This window comes from Ornithorhynchus anatinus, chromosome X1 (genome assembly GCF_004115215.2).
Source record: "Ornithorhynchus anatinus isolate Pmale09 chromosome X1, mOrnAna1.pri.v4, whole genome shotgun sequence".
Classification (NCBI taxonomy): Eukaryota; Metazoa; Chordata; class Mammalia; order Monotremata; family Ornithorhynchidae; genus Ornithorhynchus; species Ornithorhynchus anatinus.
The window spans coordinates 8,395,000-8,411,027 of NC_041749.1; the positions used below are offsets into that span (position 1 = coordinate 8,395,000).

At 40.6% G+C, this 16,028-nt stretch overlaps 1 non-coding gene across 1 annotated transcript; it reads right to left on the reverse strand.

The window, feature by feature from the left end:
- Positions 1-6,148: 6,148 nt before the first annotated feature.
- Positions 6,149-6,286, reverse strand: LOC114806792. The gene has a single exon (XR_003754854.1). It is a non-coding gene; the product is annotated as a small nucleolar RNA SNORA7 (small nucleolar RNA).
- Between the last annotated feature and the right edge of the window lie 9,742 nt (positions 6,287-16,028).

A 16,028-nucleotide genomic window follows, 5' to 3' on the forward strand; every position in this document is an offset into this window, starting at 1 on the left:
GAAGGTCTCCTGGAGGAGGTGAGCTCTCAGTAGGACTTTGAAGAGGGGAAGAGAGTTAGTTTGGCAGATGTGAGGAGGGAGGGCATTCCAGGTCAGTGGTCATTACTCTGCACTGCAGCAAATAATCGTAAGAGGCCCTCGGTCTTAATCCCCATTTTACAGATAATAATAATAGTAGTATTTCTTAAGCACTTACTGTGTTCCAGGAACTCTACTAAACGCTGGGGTGAATACAAGCAAATCTGGTTGTACATAGTCCCTGTCCCACATAGGGCTCACAGTCTTTGTCTCCATTTTATTATGAGGTAACTGATGAGGTAACTGAGTCAAAGAGAAGTTAAATGACTTGCCCAAGGCCACAAAGCAGACAAATGGCAGGACTGGGATAAGACCCTATGCCCTGCCTCTGGCCTGGATCACCCTCCCTCCTCAAATCCGACAATTATTCTCTCCAACTTCAAAGCATTATTGAAGGCCCATCTCCTCCAAGAGGCCTTCCCAGATAAGTTTTCTCCCACTGCCTTTTGCATCACCCTGACTTGTTCCCTTGGTTCTTCCCCCTCCCAGCCCCACAGCACTATGTACATATCTAAAATTTTATTTATTTACCATTAATTTCTGTCTCCCCCTTGAGAGAGACTGTAAATTCATAGTGGGCAGGGAATGTGTCTGTTTGTCATTATATTGTACTCTTCCAAGTGCTTAGTACAGTACTTAGCACACAGTAAGGGCTCAATAAATACGATTGATTGAATGAATGAAAAATCAGATACAGTCCCTGTCCCATACTGAGTTTACATAAGAGGGAGAACAGGCAATGAATCCCCATTTTACAGTTGAGGAAACCGAGGCACAGAGAAGTTAAGTGACTTGCCCAAATCAAACAGCAGGCAGATGGACTCAGCATAACAACCCAGGTCCTCTGACTCACAAGCCTGTGATTTTTCCACTAAAACCTAAACAAAAATGATGTCAACAAAAAATGATGGTTTCTTGTAAAAATTCCCTTTGAATGGTATTTGAAATTTAAAGGGAATGGAAAAACACCAAAGGGATACTGATTACTTTTTATTAGTATACACTGAACACCTATCAAGTGCAGGGCACTGTTCTGAGCACTGGAACGGTAATTAAAAAATTGTCCCTGACTTAGTCTTAAGGATAAGGAGGGAAGCAGCGTGGCTCAGTGGAAAGAGCCCGGGCTTGGGAGTCAGAGGTCATGGATGCAAATATATTGTTGTTGTTGGTATTTGTTAAGCACTTACTATGTGCCGAGCACTGTTCTAAGCGCTGGGGTAGATACAGGGTAATCAGGTTGTCCCACATGAGGATCACAGTTAATCCCCATTTGACAGATGAGGTAACTGAGACACAGAGAAGTTAAGTGACTTGCCCACAGTCACACAGCTGACAAGTGGCAGAGCTGGGATCGAACTCATGACCTCTGATTCCCAAGCCCATGCTCTTTCCACTGAGCCACGCTGCTTCTCTAATCAAATCCCTGCTCTGCCACTTGTCAGCTGTGTGACTGTGGGCGAGTCACTTAACTTCTCTGTGCCTCAGTTACCTCTTCTGTAAAATGGGGATTAAGACTGTGAGCCTTACGTGGGACAACCTGATTACCCTGTATCTACCCCAGCGCTTACAACAGTGCTCTGCACAAAGTAAGTGCCTAACAAATACCAACATTATTATAAGAAAATAAATGATTTGAGCACAACAAAAGCAATAAATTAATAGGATAAATGTTAGCTGTGTTGTATTGCTGTAAAAGGAACTGTTTTCTGGCTCTTCACTTAGGCAAGGCCATTCCTAGTAGTGCCCCAGCAGCCCAGTTGTTTCACTGGTATGCTGAAAATTATCCTTTCAGTATTTTTTGGAGTTTTGTGTAATATTTAAGAACGTAGTTAAACATTCTCCTTGAAGTGCAACATTTGAGAAAAAAACAGGAGTTAGAAGACACAATTCTGTCCTCAAAAAATCTGTGGTCTTGCAAATTGTTACCTGTTACGGTCTTTGTCTTTGTTACATAAAACAGACAATGTAAAGACTGAAGGTGATAGAAATGCACTTGATAGTATAACAGTCTGCAATGGAGAGAGAAACTGATTTCATTAATGCTGTGGCAGTTTAAAATCTCTGTGCCCCAGGGTTAAATGGGAACATTAATTTTTTCTTCTATTTAAAAAAAAAAAGTTTCTGTTCCCTTAGTTTTAGTAGAATAAACATTCTAAACATCCTGTCTCCTTCCCCGATTATTATGATTTCCATGATGCTTATGATTTAATTAAAGTAATTCACTTCATCATGCATCCAAATCCATCCATCCATTCATTCATTCAATTGTATTTATTGAGGGCTTTCTGTGTGCAAAGCTCTGTAATAAGAACTTGGGAGAGAACAATACAACAACAAACAGACACATTTCCCGCCCATAATGAGATCACAGTCTAGAGGGGGAGTCAGACATTAATATCCATAAATAAATGAATAAATGTCCAAATAAAATAAATGCCCTAGTCTCTCAGGGGTCTTAGCTAGACACATATTCTCATCGAATCGAGTCAATCTCTCCCAAAGATTATTCATGAATATTCCCCAGATATAAGGATGTGAATTGTTGCGATGAGAGATGATTACAAGGAAAAAGAAGATATGGCTTTCTAGATAGTGAAGAAATGATCCACGTTATTGTCATTAAAGTTGAAGAGGGAAAATATTCAGGGAGATCAGAGGGGGTTTGGACATATTCATGGGCAAGAGATCCATAAAGGTTGGTAGAATGAAAGTAAGAGATGTTTGCTGGTTCATCAATTGTCACTAGAGTGGATATCAAGATGAGCAAGCTTCAGGTTGCTTCAACAAACCCACTGTGTTGCTGTGGTCAGAGGGGATGGTTGGAAGGATGGATCATCATTCTGTCTTATTTACATGTTTTCAGGATTTGGTGACTGCTTCTTTTCCCCATCCTTCAGTAATGGCTCCTCCCATCCTGTTCCTTTCATTTATTTCTTTTTTATTCACGGTATGTAGGATTTTCTTTTCAAACTCTGATAGGTGAATGGGAGACAGACCAGTCATTACAGCAAAGTGCTGAGATGGATCAACTCAACAGCACTGAACTGGGTGGTTTTTTCATATCTCACTCTCTATTAATAAGGATTTTTCCTTCCTAAGCATTTTCCTCTATTTCACCCTGTTTATTCTCATCATTCTTGTGAGATATAGCACTTTTGATCCATCCTCTAAAGTTTTATTGAAAAGTCAGTAAGACTCTTCTTAATATTCAAGTTGAATCTAATTGGATGGCAGTTAGAGTTCCAAATATATTCCACTTCTTAGGGGATTGTGCCTCAAAACCTGGAAATTACTTGCCTTCGATTCTCAGAGAGCTGTGCCTTTACCCGAGATGAGCTAACCCGTAATGTTCACTAAGTGCTTTTCATTTCCATTTCAAGTTATTTCACAATCTTATGTGTTGTAAATCATTTGAGTGTAGTATCACTTTTTTTGGTGTGAACAAATAAGCATCCATTCTTCCTCAAAAAGTCTGACTCTCTGGAGGTAAGGAGAAAACCCTGATTATCCTAGCTTAATGGAGAACTAGAAATACTGCCCACAAATATCATCTCAAATCGATATTTTCAAGGTTATTTCCCCACAAAGATTTGACAAGAGCCGAGACAAACAACATTCTCTCCATAGGTAAGAAAAGATGAAAACTGAGTGTCTGGCTACGTAAGGAAAATGAGAAGGAGGGGAAAAAATGAAGAAGTATGGTTGATAAATAAACAAGATTATTGGATTTCTTTGATAATTTTGTGGTGAATGAATAGGCCCAGAATTTGGAAGGAACTGGGGAGATTTACATGGGAAGGATTATGGATGGGGTGGGGAGAAGTGAGATTCCTCTATCATTTTGTCTTACTAAAGTAGTCTCCACTTTTCAACACAGGGAGCACATCAAGACCAAGATGTCCCGTCACTTTCCAGCAGGCTATAATATATAGTCATTTAAGTAAAGAAAATTACCTGTTTCATCCTGGTGATGGGTTTCAAACTGTCTCCTCCTTTTGGGATTGAATTTACTATGCTTTCTGCACATTGCAAAGTTGAGTGTAACATTTCTGCTTTTCTTTTTTTACAAGTAATCCTAAACCTAATTACTTTCTCCTCTCATCCCTGTCCCTGCACATTCGGGCATCATCAGTATGTGCCAACTCTGATATTCCTCTCTTTCTTTATTCCTCTCTGACAGCTATAAATCTGATGGCAGAAGAAACGGAAGGCCGGGTGTCCGACAACCCACTTTTCCCATCAAAATCATGGGGAACTGAGCTACTGGGATGGGGATTTCACAAGTATGTTTTCCCCCCAATCAGATCATGGAAAGACCTCCACAGGTAGATCTGTCTACCAATCAGATCCTCCCAGGGGAACCAATCAGTGAGGGGGAGGGAGCAATAAATCGGAAACCAATGTTTTAATTGGAAGAATCTGAACCACAACAGCTTCCCAGAAACCATTCAGTTGTTGTGGGAGTTTTATAGTAGCAAACGACAAACCTGTTCTTTGTTTCTCTTGAAGGGAAACAATCCTAAAACTCCCACCTCCCCATAATAAAGGTTCACAAAGGATTAGACTTATCAAGGGCCTGGGAGTCAGAAGGTCATGGGTTCTAATCCTGGTTCCGCCACTTGTCTTCTCTGTGACCTTGGGTAAGTCACTCCACTTCTCCAGGCCTCAGTTACCTTATCTGTAAAATGGGGATTGGGACTGTGAGCCCCACGTGGGACAGGGACTGCGTCCAACCCAATTTGCTCGCATCCATCCCTGTCCTCGGTAGAGTTCCTGGCATGTAGTAAGCACTTAGCAAATATTATAATTAATATTATTAATAACAGATCACCTTATCCCCTAATCTGTCTACCTCTAACCGTGGATTTGTATGGTCCCTTTAAATCGTAAACTCCTTGTGGGTCTACCAACTCTTTTATATTGTACTCTCTCAAGAGTTTAGTTCAGTGCTCTGCATGCAATAAGTGTTCCATAAATAGGATTGATTGATTGGTTGAATGATAGGCTGGTGTCACTGTTGTCCACTGGGTCTCAGGTCTTCTACCTGAAAAATTTTGGCTTTAGATGGGGGCAACTCTCATTTTCTTTTTCAGCGAGAAACCTTTGAATTCTGACTCAGAATGCTTATGTTTTAATTAATTTGAACTTTGTTTAATTGAAGCAATGCTGTGAGAAGCTTTTGAACTCTGACTCAGACTGTATATCTTTTAATTTATAGCGTGGCTCAGTGGAAAGAGCACGGGCTTTGGAGTCAGAGGTCATGGGTTTGAATCCCAGCTCCATCACTTGTTAGCTGTGTGACTGTGGGCAAGTCACTTAACTTCTCTGTGCCTCTGTTACCTCATCTGTAAAATGGGGATTACGACTGTGAGCCCCACGTTGGACAACCTGATTCCCTTGTGTCTACCCCAGCGCTTAGAACAGTGCTCTGCACATAGTAAGCACTTAACAAATACTATTATTATTATTACTATTATTATTAATTGAAGCAATGTTTAATTTAAAATTCCTAAATGTTAGTAACATGACAATCCTCTGGAACGGTTTTGAATGGCATGTTCTAGCAGACAATCCCTGTATGCAGTCTGCTTTATTTTTAGCTCTGAGCTGCTACAATTATCTTCCTGGTATAGGCCCCTGTACATGATTGTGAAAGAGATCAAAAATGTAAGAAACATCGGAGAGAATAAAATAATTGTTCTTTCATTTGCACCTTATTCTTATTCTTGCTCACCCTTTTAGGTTTTAGTCCCAGCTCTGGTACTAGCCTGCTGGGTAAACTTGGGCAAATTATTTACCCTACCTGGGCCTCAGTTTCCTCATCTGCACAATGGGGTTGAAATAACTCTATTCCCTCCCACCTGCATGGTGAGTCCTACTGAGGATAAGGATGGTCGGATCTGATTATTTCATATCTACCTTTAGTGCTTGTAGTATACTAAGTACTTCAGTCTTGTTGTAGTCTTATGCTGTTCAGTCATATCTGACACATAGAAGACACCAGACACATCTCTCCCAGAATGTCCCACCTCCATCTGAAATCTTTCTGGTTGGCAGCAGGGGAGTTTTGCCTTGTAGCAGATGGCCTTCCACTCATTAGCCACCGCCGAAGCTAAGAATGGAATGGGTAGGCCTCTGCTTGACTCTCCCTCCCATAGTCAGGACTGGTAGAGGACCGGGAACCCTCCAGGTGCTATTCTGAGAGGGGAAGTACTTCAGTAGCACTATTAAAATGAAAAGTGCTAATAGTGCCAACTGACAGTAAACTCCTAGGTGAGAAAAATTTAAGAGGTTTTTTTTTTTTTAAAGAACTGCCCTACTCCCCCCTCTTACCTATAAGATCAACATTATTGAGGAATCTTCCCAAATTCCACCAGGGACCCTGACTGGGGTTTTCCTGGAAACCCAAATACTAAATTTGGAATGAGGAAAAATATTCACTATTCATCTCCCAATCGTCTCTTTTCAAGGGCCAATATTTCTGGTAAAAAAGCAAACACAGAACAACTTTTTTCCTCTTTAACTGACTTTCTTTGCTTCACCTGTCTTCTTTAGCTTCTGGTCCATAAGACTATACATTCTGAAAAATCCCTTTTCCACTCTCTGAGACAATTACTTGCCAGCCTATACTACAGAGCTTTGCTGTCACACTTCCAGAATCTTCTCCTGATGCTGGTTGACCGGGAAAGACTTCTTGAAGTAAATTCCATTTTGTTCATTCCTGAAATGTCTTTTCTTATAAAGTTTATGGGCAGTGTTACTGTGTTTTATTCCCCTTAAGAATGGTTATATCACTATTAATACCCTTTTATTATGTTCTAGAAGGATTTCAAACATATCCATACCATAAGCCTATTTAAATCTGAATACCTATCCTTTCCAATTTCCTCATTTCTCTATTGAGATCTTTGCATTTATATGCAGTGTCTTTAATTCCTCTCTAGTAACGAGTCTGCTCTCTTTTTTATTAGGCTTGGTAAATCCAAATTTAATCTGCAATGTAGTTTATGTCTTTTACAAGTGCACACTTTTTTAAATCCATATTTCCCCCACATCTCTTTATTCCTTCCATTTTCCTTATTACACTAATGTGTGCCTGTTACTTTTCTGAATGGGTAACTTTGAATTCCTTTGAAGAAGTTTGTTTCCTTTTTTCTTTGTACAGGTTTAGACACCCCACGTATCACCTTTGCCCTCCCCCTTTCCCATCTTTTGGGAATAAAAAAAAGCCAAAAAAGCCAACAGATCCCCTAAATCTAAACACTTATAGTACATTTGTAAAAACCTCCAGCAGTTAAGTTTTTAAAAACTAAAATCAGCCTACTGTTGACTTTAAATTATTCAAATTTTTTGGAACTTGCTCAGTGCTAATAATTATGGAATTTATCAAGTGCTTACTATGTGCCAAACCCTGGGGTAGATACAAAATAATCAGGATGGACACACTCCTTGTCCCACTTGAGGCTCACAGTTTAAATAGGAGGGAATAAGGTTTAATTCCTATTTTACATCTGAGGAAACTGATGCCCAGAGAAGTTAAATGACTTGCCCAAGATCACATGGCAGACCAGTGCAGAAACTGAGATTAGAACCTTGGTCCTCTGAATCCCAGGCTTGTACTCTTTCCACTAGCCCACACTGCTTCCCTAAGCCTTCCCTAAAAGTGGACTTCTCTAACACATGAACTTCAGATAACAGATAAAGTGATATTTAATTTTTAATGATTTGTTCTATACATCTCTTCTTTTCAGATCGTTAATGGTACCACGATATGTTGGGTTCCCAGGCTGGTCCGTCCACAGCAGGGGGTCTGAATAAGTCCACTACTCTATTCCATCCTCTGGAAAACGGGAATGTTCTTTTGTCCTTCTCCTTCTGGATCCTCTAGAGATGTTCATTGTTTCTTCAGATACCATTTAAACAGTTCAAACTAGGGTGGCAATCGATCAGTCAATTGTATTGATTGAGCGCTTACTGTCAGAAGGGCACTGTACTAAACGCTTGGGAGAGTACAATATAACAGAATTGGTAGACATGTTCCCTTATGGGCTCTTTGTCTTAGGTCAAAGAGCCTTTGATCGTGAGTGAGCCCTATCTGTAAGGTCTGCCTCCTGTTTTCTGTATGACTATGGGTAAGAAGCGGCAAGGCTTAATAGATAGAGCATGGGCCTGGAAGTCAGGAGGACCTGGGTTCTAATCCCCGTTCTGCTACAAGTCTTCTATATGACCTTGGGCAAGTCACAACCTCTCTGGGTCTCAGTTACCTCATCTGCAAAATGGGGATTAAGATTGTGAGCCCCATGTGGGACAGGGACTGTATCCAACTTTATTAACCTGTACCTACCCCAGAGTTAAGAAAAGTGCTTGGCACATAGTAAGCGATGAATAAGTATCAATATTATTATTATTACATAACCTCACTGTGCCTTGAGGTGAAGATGTCAGCTCACTGCATCTTCAGACAACAAATCCCAGATAGAACAGGTCTGCTCTAATCTCTTGTACCCAACCCAGTGCTTTGCCTACTGCTTGGCAAATATTGAGCATTTAATAACATAACTAATTGCACCCTGTTTTTTTTTTACCAGGGAACCAGAGAGAAGAGAGTATGTTGATATTTCTGGACATAAAATATCAGGCTGGTGAGTGAGTGAAACACTGTATTCTCTAGAATGGCTGAAGGTATATACTTTGTTTTAGTTTTTAGATCTGTTCTTTCAAGATGCTAACAGGAATAGCATAATTCACTAATGGTGAAGTTTACTTGTGGGTAAAAGTATGGCTGAAAACTATTTTCCTAACTGCACCTTATTTCCACAAACTAAGCATGCAGTAAGTACCGCTGATTGATTGAGAGGCTGTAAGCTCCTTAAGGGCAGTGATCATTCATTCATTCATTAAGTCATACTTATTGAGTGCTTACTGTGTGCAGAACACTGTACTAAGTGCTTTGAAAGTACAATACAGCAATAAAGAGAGACAATCCCTGCCCACCCTGGGCTTAGAGTCTAGAGGGAGGGAGACAGATATCAGTACAAGTAAACAGGCATCAACTTAAATAAATAGAATAATAGATACATATATACATAAGTGCTGTGGAGTGGAGGGGGGAAAGCAAAAAGAGAGAGTTGTGGTGACACAGAAAGGAGGGGGTGTTGAGGAAAAGGGGTCTTAGTCTTGGAAGGCCTCTTGGAGAAGGTGTGCCTTCAGTGGGGCTTTGAAGGAAGGAAATGTGATTGGTAGATTTGAGGAGGGAGGGTGTTCCAGGTCAGAGGCAGGACGTGGGCCAGGGGTTGGTGGTGAGGCAGGAGAGATGGAGTCACAGTGAGAAGGTTAGCGAATGTTAGGTTGGGATGAAGGAGAGAAGGGAGGTGAGGTAAGAGGGGCAAGGTTATGGACAGCTTTGAAGCCAATAGTGAGGAGTTTTTGTTTGATACAGAGGCTGATAGGCAACCACTGGAGATTTTTGAGGAGGAGGATGACATACCCAGAACGTTTCTGTGGAAAGATAATCCGGGCAGTGGAGTGAAGTATGGACTCAAGTGGGGAGAGGTGGGAAGTTGGGAGATCAGAAAGGAGGCTGATGCAATAATCCAGTTGGGATAGAATGAGAGATTGTATTCATATGGTAGTGGTTTGGATGGAAAGGAAAGGGCCCATCTTGGTGATGTCGTGAAGGTGAGACCAACAGGATTTGGTGACAGATTGGATATGTGGGGTGAATGAGAAATATCTACCAATTCGATTGGAGTCTCCCTAGTGCTTAGTACATTGCTCCGAACATAGTAGACAATAAAAACAATCAACTGATTCACTGAACTCTCCCAAGCTCTTAGTATAGTGAGTGCTCTGCACCGAGTGAGCGCTCAACCAATACAATTGATTGATTTTTATGCCGTGGGATGCATCTGCAACATCTACTACTGCTTCCATTTTTACCTCCTTGTCTCGTGACTCGCTGAAAATCTCTACTGAACAGGGTGCTCCTTGCTTCTTTCTGGATCACGGTGTACCATGGCCTTCCAAATAGTGCCGCTGTTTTCCCTTGCTCAGATGGGAAGTATTGGAAGAAAGGTAAAAGTTTGCTCCTTTCTTAAACTATAGCCTATGTTTTCTATGATTATATTCATACAAATGAGTTTAGTATTTTACATTCATGGTCGTTGATTCTTTTCTTTGTTCTCTCACGCTGACATGATTTGATTCTCCAAATGGAGGGTGAGATTACTGTGGGCAAGGAATGCTTTACTTCTGTATTTCATAATTCCTAAGCACCTAGTTCAGTGCACCATACCAAGTGGGACCCCAGTAAATTTTACTAGTACATTCACGCTATAAAACACTTGATTCTTGCCCTGAGTTCAACCCCACACCCTCCTGGCTCCAGTCTCTTCCTCCTTCCCCTCACTTTCAGTTTTATAGCTTATGGTTATTTTCCTGTCTGGGCAAACTTCCTTTGTCCGGCCATTTAAAGAAGCTCATCTGTTGCCAAGCTCATGTTAACTTTCATGAAGTTGAATTTCTTGTAATGAAACTTACTGACCATGAAAACCCATCTATAACAAGAACTGCCTTTTTCTGGTCTTTCTCTCCTCAGTGAGTCCCTCAATTGCTAACCACATTTAATAATGAAGGAACTACACAGATGAGTAGTTCTTGCAACAGAGATTAGAGAGTTATTCACATGAGTAGTGTATCTTACCAGAAATGTAAAAGTGACATTTCAAAAGCTTATTACTGGTCCAATAAACTAGAAGGATTTAACAAAATTCATTGCAATCAAAAAGACTATTTAGCTTCGCCAGTGGACCGTAGAAACATTACAAAACAAATGAAATTCTTCTCATCTTCATGATTCCTGTTTTCCACTGAGCACATAAGTACCCACATTTCAATCAAAAGTACTCATTAAATCTTTTATGGCATTTATTTAATGCTTACTAGGTACCAACACTGCTATAAGCACTGGGGTAGATACAAGCTAATCCATTTGGATGCTGTACATCTTCCAAAGAGGGCCCATTTTACAGATGAGGTCACTGAGCCCCAGGAAGCAAAATGACTTCCTCAAGGTTACACAGCAGATGAGCGGCAGAGGCGGAATTAGAACCCAGGGCGTTCTAATTCCCAGGTTCATGCTCTATCCACTGGGCTATGCTGCTTCTCCACTAGGTCACGTGGTTCTGGGGAGACCACTGCTATAAATGTGTGGGATTTTAAGTGCAGTCAGTAGGTATGATCCCTGACCTCAAGGAGTTTAAAATCCATCTTACAGTGGCCTCTGGGTATTGATCTTTGGACACAGTGGAATTTTGCCACCTCACTTACAAGATAGACAGCTAACAGGAAGCTGATAAAAGATCCTGCAGTTGCCAAATTTCCAAACGAATAATTAATTGTGTCATATGCTAATCAATCAGTGGTATTTACTGAATACAGTGAAGAGTACTGTGTGTTTGAGAGAATACAATACAACGGCGTTAGTAGGCAGGCTCACTGCATAGCATGAGGTTATAGTATAGAGAGGGGGAGATGGACATTAAAATGCACTGAATTATTTTTGAGCCTCAGAAATCAGCCCTTTCCACATGACTTAGTGGATGGAGCACGAGCCTGGGAGTCAGAATGTCAAGGCTTTTAATCCTAGTTCTGCTGCCTTTGTGCAGTGTGACCTTGGGAAAGTCACTTCACTTCAGATTGATACTGTGAGCCCCACATGGGACAGGGACTGTGTCCAACCCAATTGGCTTATAACTACACCAGCATTTAATGCAGTCTTATATATATATATATATATATATATATATATATATATATATATATATTTCCATTTTACATATGAGGTAACTGAAACACAGAGAAGTGAAATGACATGACCACGGTCACACAGCATACAAGAGGCAAAACTGAGATTAAAACACAGGTCCTTCTGACTTCCAAAACCTTGCTTTATCCACCAGGCCATGTTGCTTCTCCAGGGTTCAAACTGAACTATCTCGCTCCCTGATCCCCTTGCCCCACTACCTGTTAAGTGCTTACTCACTAAGTAGTGATGGCATTTGTTAAGCGCTTACTATGGGCCAAGCACTGTTCTAAGCACAGGAGTAGATACAAGGTAATCAGGTTGTTCCATGTAGGACTCACAGTCTTAATCCCCATTTTACAGATGAGGTAACGTAGGCACAGAGAAGTTAAATGACTTACCCAAAGCCACATAGCTGACAAGTGGAGGAGCTAGGATTAGAACCCACAACCTCTGACTCCCAAGCCTGGGCTTTTTCCATTAAGTCACGCTGCTTCTTATAATAATTGTTGTATTTGTTAAGCACTTTGTATATGCCAAACACTATACTAAAAACTGGGGTGAATACAAGCAAATTGGTTTGGACACAGTCCCTGTCCCAGATGGGGCTCACAGTCTCAATGCCCATTTTACAACTGAGGGAACTGAGGCCCAGAGAAGTGAAGGGACTTGCAGACAAGTGGCAGCACTGGGATGTGCTGGGTACTGTACTCATTGCTGGGGTAGATACAAAATATGAGATGGTCTGGTCACGCCCAAGTTCCTGTCCCATGTGGAACTGTAAATCTAAGTGGGAGGAAGAACAGGGACTGAATCTCCATTTGACAGATGAAGAAACTGAGGTGCAGAAAAGGGAAGTGATTTTCACGAGATCACCAAGCAGGCCTGTGGCAAGACTGGGATTAGGACCCAGGTCCTTTGATTCCCAGCTCTGTTCTTTTTCCGCTAGGCAATGCTGCTTCTCCATTTTATATTTAACTTTTAATTGCTCACTTGAACAGTAATACTTGATCATTTTAAGAGCTTATAATTCTAGGGGATACCACTTGGCTGACATGTAGCTCATTTTGGGATTGATGCATATCTTGCTTTATTCCCCATAAACAGAATTAGCTTTGCTGGAAAATCTTCCCTCTTGATTTGTTTCTTTCGCAGCATCTCAACAGTCATCAACCTCGTAAGCAATAATGTGAAGAGGAAACACTACAAGTATTGATCAAAACAAGCACTTAAGCCAAGAGATACTCCAAGAAAATCTTTCAATCCTCATATTAAGTAAAACTAAGACTCTGTCCAATCTTCTTTATTGCCCATAGTCTATGAAATCAAAAAAGTAAAATCTCTCACCTCTGATTTTATCTACCCTCCTCTTCTCTAAATTATTAGAAAGTACATTACTTTTTTTCATTTCCAAACTACACGATACATGTGACTTAGTAACTGAACATTTATTTTAACTATTATTGAAGACACCACAATTACTTGTCTCCCGCATCAAGCTATAAAGAAAAATGTGATGCTTTCCAAGCTGTTATACCAAAGGGTGTGCTTTCTAGGCTGTAAACTGCTTGTGGGCAGGGGATGTGCTTATCAGCTTTGTTGTATTGTACGAGCTCAAGTGCTTAGCACAATGCTCTTGCCCAAAATTTGTGCACAATAAAAAGCAGTTTAGCCTAATGGAAAGAGGAGGGGCCAGGGAGTCAGAGATGTGAATTTTAATCTCGGTGCTGCCGATTGTTTACTGTGTGACCTTGGAAAAGACACAAATTCTGTGTGCCTCATTTTCCTTAATGGTAAAATGGGGATGTAAACCCATCCTCTAGATTGTAACCTCACTGTGGGCAGGAACTGTGTCTTCCAGAGATTAGTACAGTGCCTCGTATGTAATAAGCATTTAACAAAAATCATAATTATTTTTATTACCAAGTCTGTTATATTGTACTATGCCAAGTGCTTAGTCTAGTGTTTTGCACACAGTAAATACCATCGATTGACTATATTTCCTCTTTTTTATACTCTGAGCCCCACGTGGAACAGGGACTGTAGCCAACCTTCCTAAATTGTATCTAATATAGTGCTTGGAACAGTACTTACCATATAATAAGCAACTAATGGATAACTAATACCATGGATCGATTGGATGATTGGTCTATCCCGGTTGATATTCGAAGACACAGTTATTCAGATGTTAGTCAGCACCCTTTATCCACTGAACTAGGGGCCAAGGAAAGTTACCGAGAAGATGGCATGGTTTTTACTACTGAAGGACTCAGAACCTTGGAGCAGACAGACTAAAATCTGGTAAAATGTATGGAAAAATTAAAATTCATTCATTCAAACATATTTATTGAGTGTCTGCAATGAGCTCACAATATGGACATGAGCTCCAAGTCTAGAGAGCACTTACTATGTGCAGAGCACTGTACTAAACATTTCAACCGTGCATATGTATACACATGTACTCTTTTATCCACCCCTAGAATGAGGTCCCCCTCTCAGGGTAGCATCTAAACAGTTTCTTAGTACTCTACCAGTCTCTGCTATGGGAGGGAGAGTCAAGCAGAGATCTGTCCATTCCTTTCCTAGCTCGGGCAGTGGAAGGCCATCTGCTACAAGTCAAAACTCTCCCGTGCTGGGCAGTAGCGGCATGGGAGAGAGTTGAGGGCGGAGACTAGAGTTTACTGCACAGAAGAAGGCACTGGTAAACCACTTCTAGATTTTTACCAAGAAAATTCTCTGGATAAACTCCCAGAATGATTGCAGATGGAGGTAGGGAGTTCTGGGAGAGATGAGTCCATAGTGTCACTATGGGTCGGAGATGACTGGACAGCGTAAGACAAGACAAGAATCAGGTCATTCATTCAATTGCATTTATTGAGCGCTCACTGTGTGCAGAGCACTGTACTAAATGTTTGGAATGTACTATTCAGCAACAGATAAAGACAATCCCTGCCCAACAAGGGGCTCATAGTCTAAAAGGTCAATTAAATGATATAATTTATTGGGTACCTGCTGTTAGCAGAGCACTTTACTTAACACTTTGGACAGTGGAATTAGTGAACATTCCTGAATTTCTCATTTTATGTGACTCACACGTGTTTGTAATCCAAGCGGGAGTGAGGTAGAGAATCTTCTTAAAGCTTCTTAAGGAAATTTAAAGAGACATAACACCTGAGGCAGCCACACAAACAGCAGAGCTTAGTGGAAAAACCACAGCATTGGGAGTCAGAAGATCAGGGTTCTTATCCTCATTCTGAGTCTGTAAACTCGTCCTCTAGACTGTAAGCTCACTGTGGGCGGGGAATATGTCTGTTATATTGCTATATTGGACTCTCCCAAGTGCTTAGTGCAGTGTTCTGTACACAGTAAGTGCTCAATAAATAAAAATGCCTGCCTGTGTGGCCTTGGGCAAGTTGCAACCTCTATGAGCCTCAGTTTCTGCATCTTTATAATGGAGCTGTTTCTGTTCTTCTCTTAGATTGTGAGCCCATTTGGGGTGAGACTTTTTTCTTGAATCTTGCCTAACTAGGACGCTTACTTGTAAGTGCTTAATCGATCAGTCGATCAATCAACGGTATTAAATGAGCACTTACTATATGCAGAGCACTGTGCTAAGTGGGTGGAAGAGAACACGCATAGAGACAAACAAATTAACACAACAGAATTAATAGAACAGAATGCATCAGAATTAACAGATGTGTTCCCTGCCCAAAATGAGTCTAGAGGACTGTAAGCTTAATAACTGTATTTATATTAATCTCTGTCTTGTCTACTTAGTAAACTTGTGCGCAAGGAATGTGTCTGTTTATTGTTGAATTGTACTCTCCCAAGCACTTAGTGCAATGCTTTGCATAGAGTAAGAGCTCCATAAATATGATTGAATGAATGAACTCCGATAATAATCCTTTGAATGGCAAAATGGCTGTACATTCCTAAATTTGTGATTATAAAGAAAAGAAATTATAGATTTACTTTAAATTGTTTGCATTGGAATTTGGAAAGTGATTAATAGCTTTGCTGCTGGATTAAAATTATGATTTAATTATGATCATTTGATGAGCTACATCTTAATGCAATGTTCACTTTTTTTAAAAAAAATCTTGATTAGGAGCCAAGGTTAGATGGGGTATGCAAGGTTAAGTCTCTG